This window comes from Apis florea, unplaced genomic scaffold (assembly GCF_048593485.1).
Source record: "Apis florea isolate Af1SG1 unplaced genomic scaffold, ASM4859348v1 contig_2508_pilon, whole genome shotgun sequence".
Classification (NCBI taxonomy): Eukaryota; Metazoa; Arthropoda; class Insecta; order Hymenoptera; family Apidae; genus Apis; species Apis florea.
The window spans coordinates 235602-243731 of record NW_028256599.1 but is presented as its reverse complement, the minus strand read 5'-3'; the positions used below and the strand labels follow the sequence as shown (position 1 = coordinate 243731).

Here is an 8130-nt window from a genome sequence, read left to right as displayed (position 1 = left end):
AGTTCGAAAAGGTGGAAAAGGAAAAACGCAAAGAATCTTCGAAACTTTCTCAAGACGTTGTCTTTGAAAAACTACCTCTAGTTTGCTTTACGTTTTCGTAAAGATTAATCGATTGATTAGTTTCTTTTTTCCTTTCAACATTTCCTTTCAAGAATAATTTATCACAAATTTACAGAAATTTTTATTATCTTATAGAAATTAAAGAATTTATTCAAATTCGAAAATTACCTTCTATCAAATTGAAAAACTCTTCTAGAATCATTTTCTTCCTAAATAAAAAGCTGAAATAAATTCTCGGTTAATAAAATGACGAGGCAAACCTTTTAAACAGAAAGTTCTCACAATTTTTACAAAATTTTCCCCTGGACGGATAACAAGCCGGAAGCTACGTCCGCTTCTCACGTCCTTGTCTGCAGCTCCCAGACAATTTTTACATATTCCATGAGATTTATTCAATAGACCAGGTACGCTCGATGGGCCAGGTGAAAGCGTGAATATGAAAAATAAGAGGGAGAAAGGAGACGGCATTTAAATAAGGATAGGTACCTTCCCTTATGGATATCCCACAGGACCGCATTGTGTCGGCCAGCTTTGACCACTGAAGACGCTTTCCATATTATTTTCTCGCTTCTCACCTTTTCCATGGATTTACCCTGTGTGTCTGCAAACTTTCCCCAAGTCATTTCCACGTCTGTTCGAATCTGCTTTGGATGGAACTTTATGCGAAAAGTTTTCACCTTGTGAAAAATCTTTCTTCGTTGACCGTTGTTAAAAGCTTTTCAATAGACTCGACGAGAAAGATAAAGAAAAGAAAAGAAATTATTGTTATTCGTCTTGCATTAAAACATTTCATAAAAAGTTAAGAAAATTTACATTTTATCAACTTTTCCTTCTATTCCATCTATTCTAATTTTACATTGTCATAAGAATATCGAATCTAATGGATAAAAATATTCAAACGAGATCAAAAGAAAGAAAATAAACAAAATTTCTTCAAAAATTTATCCAAAAAAAAAAAAAAGAAATTCGCGAGCAATATCTTTGCAAATGTTGAAATCTTTACAAGACCGCCTTGCAGACATTTGACAATGGCTCTTCGATATCTGGCGAGTCAGGCAGGCGTGTGCTAGTCTAGATTCATCCCCAGGGATTCTCACCATCGTGAAGTAATTTTCAGAGACTGTTCTTCGGCCGTGGATGAATTCGAACACGATATGCCGCAGTAAAAAAAAGAAAAGGAAGAAAGGAGAAACAGATAAGAAGGAGGAGAGAAATTCTTGGGTGATTTAAGGGGAGCACGATTGACCTGTTACTAGGTCCAGAGGAGAGGAACAGACGTCTTCCTCGTTTGAAACGTGATGGTCGAGTGGTAATAAAAGTCAGTGAGTCCGGATAATCGAGAGAAATCCAACCTGGCGTACCGATGTCTCTTTGATACTGTATCACTCACGTTTCAAATGTTTCCATTGCTTCGTAAATTGAGAAACAACCGGTCGAATCGATCGGTTTTGCTTTTCACGAGTGTGTATTTTTAAGTTCCACGCTGATTTCGATTTCGATGTTTCGAGAAAAGGTTGATTTCATACATCTCTGTTTCAATAATTGTTGATTCAGTAAAGGGAATTTTTCTTTATCGTAAGAAGAAACCTCCATCTTTAATACATTAATACCAATTCGAGTTTTTTCGAAAATTTACTAGAATCGAGATTTTGATTTTGGACTTGTACATCTCACCTACCCGTTTTTCTAACATCCTTTATGGATGACAAAGGAAAGCTCTTCTCGCAATGTAATTAAAGAGTACTTACTTATTTTTTCGCCAGCAAAATGTCACTCGCCAGATGAATTAAACAGGCGTGAAACAGTTTCACGTACTCGCCAATTTAACCGTGAAAAGATTCACCGTGCATGTTCAAGCAAAACGTTATACACTGCACACTGTTGTGACGTATAATATCTTCCTTCCTAGGTCGTTCGTACTTGCCCAAGGGAGTCTTGCTTCCTGCAGGATAATAAATAATTTAGTCCAGGAAATGTTGCAAGTTATTACGGTCCACACCGTATACGTATCCAGTTTACTTGGTTGACAGAAAAAAGCTCGTATCTCATCAGATTTATTTAAGACCCGCGCCCTTCCTCTCCACTGATACATTTCTTTTCATCTTTTACAATTTTATCCCTCTCCTCTCCCTCCTCTCTTCCTATTTTTTTCGTTTACGAAATTCGTGATTCGAAACTCGTATTTTCTTTTCCCGTTGAAAAATTTCGCGTGTGGATGCAAATTAAGACTTGTGAGTATGAATTTATGTCGTATTTGCCCAATGGAACACGTATACGTATAACGTGGATTCAGAATGGAATAGAAGAGAGCGTAGTTGTGAAGTTTGTATTCGAGGAATTGATGATCGTGACAAATTTGATTAAACTGATTTATCTCGATACATTTCTTCAATTTTGATACTTGTTGTTTCGTGCTATTTTCATATCAAATTATTTATAACAGCATCAGATGTCGAAATTTTATTCAAATTTGTTCTATTGAAATTTACGAACATTTAAATAAATGTCGTAAAGGTAATGTAATTTCAAAAAAAAAAAAAGCTTCGTATTACGCAATAAATAACGCAATAAAAATATTATGGAAATGGATCAGATGCATCTAGGTGAATAATATGCATGTATATAATCCATGAAAATGAAATATTCATAATATACAGGTGAATTCTTATGGAGAAGTACGTATATTTATATTTTCAGTATGGATTTAAAAGTGTTATGTCGATGAACGAAATGTGAAGGAATACAGCGTCGAAAATTACACATTGGAAAAGCGTATATAATAAAGGGATCGTAATGCATTCTTGGCAAGAAAATTATCGCGATGCATGACAGATGAGTGAAACGTATCGTGTAAGTACAGCGGAATGCACGTAATAAATCATGCGTATTATACAACAGCAAGAATTTTTACACATCGTTATAATGCATTACCAACTTTTGTGTGGATTTTGTGAAGATGTATTCCTGAATGGATTGTTTTTGTCACTTCGAAGTGATCGTATTACTTTGCTCGCAATTCTTGATAGAATAAAAATTAAGAGAACATTCTCATAAAGTTATCGAATTTTCATTAAAAAAATAAAATTAAATTTATTCAATCTCAAGACAGAATATCTCTTTATTATCTTTATTGAATCTCGTGATATATATTCGATTGATATCCTGTATTCCGTCTCGTATAAGTATGACAAGGAGAATAAATAGTGGAAGAAGGATAGATATAGAGTAAAAATTATGACATCAACGCCATCTTCAGAGTGCCGCAGATGAAACATATAGACGGAGAAAGGTATTGGTGGGAGAAGGACAGAGATAGAGTAAGAATTACGAAATCAGCGCCATCTCCAGAGTGCCGCAAATGAAACACATAGACGGAGAAAAGTATTGGTGGGAGAAGGATAGAGAAAACGTCAGAAGTGATTGTCAGCGCCATCTGTAGGCGAATAGTTGGTTGTGTCAAGTGTAAAGTTTGAATGTTTTTGCGTGCGTGCATTAAGAGAAGAATTTACTTGAAAGTGAATAAATTTTTGTGCAAGAGGAGAGTGAATAGAATGTCGTTGTTCAGATCTTCGATTGGCAGCAACTTCGACATGGTGAGTCTTGAGAAATCCTTATTATTTATTGTAAAATATATCTCGTCGTCACAGCCGATGTCACGGTACAATCGTAGCACAATTGTATGCGTTATAAAAAATAATACGAGCGTGATTGCATTTCGTAGATAGGAAATTTATTAAGATAATGGACTGCATTCTCGTTTTTGTTTCTAAAATTATGAAATATAAGCAAATTTTCAGTTTGTAGTTTTTGAATGATTTAATTTTGCACGTACGTATTTAGATTATAGCATACTAGATGGCGTAAAAAGCAGTCTTTCCTTGATCGACGCAGTTGCATAAGATAACTATTCTATTATTTCTGTGTTATATAAGAGATGGCGCCACATTTACAATTTTCACTCTATTTCTGTTCTTATTCCCATTACTTGCTCTCCTATACTTTGCACATTTTTAACTTACAAAGATATATTAATCATTTTTATAATTCTGTTCAATTTATTTAAAAAATATATCTAAAAATGATTCTTATTTTATCTTCCCATGGAAATATCATTGAATTCCATAACAGCATCTGCAATAGTAGTTTCAAAATCAATAAGTTTTCCCATTGATAAAATTTAAAAGAAATTTATAATTTTAATTGTCTTGCAGCACACTATCTTACTCCTAGTACATAAGCACATCTTTCACATTTCCATATTTCCCAATATTTCAATTCCAATTCCTAATCAAATTTATCTTTTATCCCCATATTCAACTTTATGAATCCATTCTAAGATTTTTAAAATAACTTTAAACTTTCTTATTCAGACATAATCATCCAATATTTGATACGTATCTTCTTTTGCATCAAATTAATCAATAATATTTCATCTCATCTCCTCATTTTGAAAAACTCTACTTCAAATTCTTGTTTATATTTGACCTAATGATACCTAATAATTATCCATTAAACTAGCAACGTTGAAAATTGTCTGAATACCGTTGTCAAAACTAGAAAAAGTAACAGTGTAGTAAGAAAGGAGGAGGAAGAGAAGCTAAGTCGATGCAAAGGAAGTTATAGATCTCGATTCTCCTTCTGACAAACCCTGATAAATATTTATATCCGACTTCCTCGAAGCCAATAACTTCGCCTCCTGTATCCCACTCGGAATTTTACCCTCTTGTTTCCCTGCCGATAGACCGTTCCCGTGCTCACGTTCCACGCACGTTGGTCGGTAACACAGATAGCATTGTAATGCCCTATTTTAACCAACAACCGGCTGCCGAAGAATTCGAACGTTTCCGGAATAATCTCCGATTCGGATGCCGCGCAATTCTTCCTCGAGTGTCTCTTCCGACTCTTAGTTTCCATTCGACCATCCTTGCCTCCTGTATCCCTGTATTCCGAGCCTGTATGCGCCCTCCTTGTGTGTATTGTTTCCATTTCCGTGTATTGGCAACGTAGGTATTGGAAACAACGTGGAATCACGTCCCGCCAATCGGGCCAAGGGTTGAAATTTTTAAAAGGGATCGGAATAAAAATGGGAAAGTCGTGATTCAAGATGCTGCCTCATGCTTGCTGATTATAATGCCGCGAATAAAGCTCGATTCATCAAATTTTAAATCGATCAAGGCGAGAAAGGGGATTACATTTCTTTAACTTTAACGAACACTGTCCTTCCTTTGGATTTCTTTCCAATTCTTCGATTTATTTATCGCATAACACACACTTTTAATACTCTTTAATACCATTTTACATACTTACGTCCAATGTTCTTCTCCTCCCAATCGAGCAGCACGAGTTCCCTCTTCTTTAGAAAATAAACCAACCCACCTCCCCTCCCATTATCCACTAAGCATCGAGGATCCACTCCACAAAAAGCTAGCACAGCACGTCAACACACACGCACACTCCCCCAATTTACAATTAATCAATCCGCGGCCGCTTAAACAACCCCCCCGTGAGCGTGACTTCAAAGACTGGTGACACCGTTACCGGTATATAAATCATCGCCCGATTGCCCGATTTCGAGCCCCTCCCCCCTCCTCCTCCCTTTCACCGTCATCGAACGAAGTATCTCGGCTGCATAATAACAGGGGCCTGGCCACAGTTTATTCACCGGCTCGTGTCGAATAAACACACCGATTCGGTTTTCACCGATTCCACCGGTTTAATTGTCCGGCATTACCCCCGGCGTTCATCCCTCGAATCGAGGCGAGGAATATTTCGCCCGGCTCGTGACAGCTCGATTCGATGGCTGCGTTTTCCCGTTTAAACCTTTCCATCTCGTGCAACGGTGGCGTCAGTTTATTTACGCCCTCGTTCAACGATACTTACATTACGTACAACCGATACGTGTTTATAACGCCGGACACGGAGAGAAGGAGGAAGGGGTGGAAGTGCCGTTTTGGCACGTGCGCGTGTGATTAATTAACGCCGCTTTTGAACGACAAAGCCGATGTACACGGATGATCGATGTTATCGAGGAGGGGGTCTTTAAGGCTGGGTCTTGAACTTAATTCTTCTTGAAGGGGGGAGGGAAGGGAAGGTTATCTGCGTTTCAAAGAGGCTTTTATTCGTCCGTTGGAAATTTTTGTTGGTTTGAATGAAGATTTTCTTTTAATTTTTGACGGTTATTTTATAATACGCATGCGACGAAGTTGGGTATTGTTATAAGTTTTGAATGATGATGATTTTTGGCAAGTTGGTCGGATTTCATTTGAAACGAAATTAGCTTGCTACGATCGAGTCTCCTCTTAACGAGGATATCCTGAAAAGAAGTTTGAATTATTACATTGATGGAAATAAGAATGTTTAGGAAAGTTTTGAGCATCATATTATTGCAATAATCGCAAAGAAGGAACGTCCCTCTCATCGAAAATTGCTGTAAGAATATATATATTTATAGAATTATGTTGATTAAAAATTCGTGTTCTTTGTAATACGTAAAATAAATTAATCACGCGTTTGAATATTAGTGGCCTCTAATTCAAATATACATGCGTATATATTCATTAACATATTCGTACTTTAATTCGTGCACATTTGAATACACGGATATTCAACTATTTAAATACAATTCGCGGAACAAAGATACGACGAGTCTACAAATTTCCTGGATAAATGGAAATTTCGGTGTAATTTCATTTGACAAAATTTAATCAATTAATTTTCCGTTTTGACTCGGTAACATCAGTTGTATGACAAATATTTGTATTTTGTTCTTCGACGTACAAATATATGTGTGCGCGTATGTAACGCGAATATTAACAATTTATACATACCGTTGTATAAATTGAAATTTGAATTTTTGTTGTTCCAACTTTGACGTCATTCATTTCTATAAGAATAATTATACACGTTGTTAATTCGCTTGGACAATTAAAAGTGATTAAATTTTGACAATCGAACGCAGGTTGACGAAAACGTTTTTGAAAATCAAAAAACGGAATGATTAAAAATTCCAAAAAATATCAAATTCTTTATTCCGCATTATATAATATTTCTCCTGGCAAACGTTCGAGATCTAATCATCTGAATTTTCTCTCCTCCCCCCCATAAAATGACGAATTGACCACTGAATACAGCGTAGTATATTTTATATACGAATATAATATGAAAATAATCGTTCGTGATTTTATTAAATATTAAACGTCGAAGATAGACTGCGTGGAATGATAGAATGCGTCAATTAGTGCAATTAAATTATTCGTGCATAGTTTGGAACTTCCAGATAGCAGTGAAGCGCAAATTAGCAGAAGTGAACAGTACTTCAATCTCTAAATTATAACTAAACAGGGGATAATTCGATTAAATCTATTAGTCGAAATATAATTAGTTTCTGTTTGAGGTATTACCTTGTCAAATATCATGCCTATAAATAAATAAGGAGGAAATTTAATGGTACATCGATTTGAATATATATACATAATAATTTCATAAATAACTTCCCTATGTGTTATGAAACGAACAATTACATAATCGTACATTGAATTATTTATCGTGAAATTCTTCAATCCTAGGTTATCCTAATGAATTTCGAGCGAATTTTTGAAATTCCCAAGCGTCTGCAACTTGGTAACAATGATTAATGATTTTTGCCAGAAATACGCGTGTAGTACGCAACAATTTGTACAAAATGAAATTCCTTTCACTTACATTCCCTTATAAAAGAGTTCTTCGTACAAGAACCCGTCGAAAAGTTTTAATAGTTTTCCTTACAAAATTCAACTTTGTAAATTTAATAAGCTGAAACATTAAACTTTTCCTATATCTTTCGATATCTATATATATATATATATTATCTTTTGGATTCGGATTTTGATGTTTGCAAAAGAAAGAAAAAATTATTCTTTCAATCGAAAATTTTTCAAAAATTGCACCACTTGGCAATTTGAATCAACTGCCAAAAAATATATAATTCGGATAAATTCGTCGATTAAGCTCAATCGTTCTGAAACTCAGTCGTCCTCTTTAAGTGGCCGTTAACCGGTCGTGCAACGAACACGAATCACCTGGAGGAACACA

The 8130-nt window shown here is 35.5% G+C and overlaps 1 long non-coding RNA gene across 1 annotated transcript in view; it reads left to right on the top strand.

The window, feature by feature from the left end:
• Positions 1-3495: 3495 nt before the first annotated feature.
• Positions 3496-8130, top strand: part of LOC147657810 (uncharacterized) — a 121340-nt gene continuing 116705 nt past the window's right edge. The window contains exon 1 of the long non-coding RNA XR_015291758.1: positions 3496-3653. This is a non-coding gene — a long non-coding RNA (uncharacterized LOC147657810). The remainder of the gene's footprint in view (positions 3654-8130) is intronic.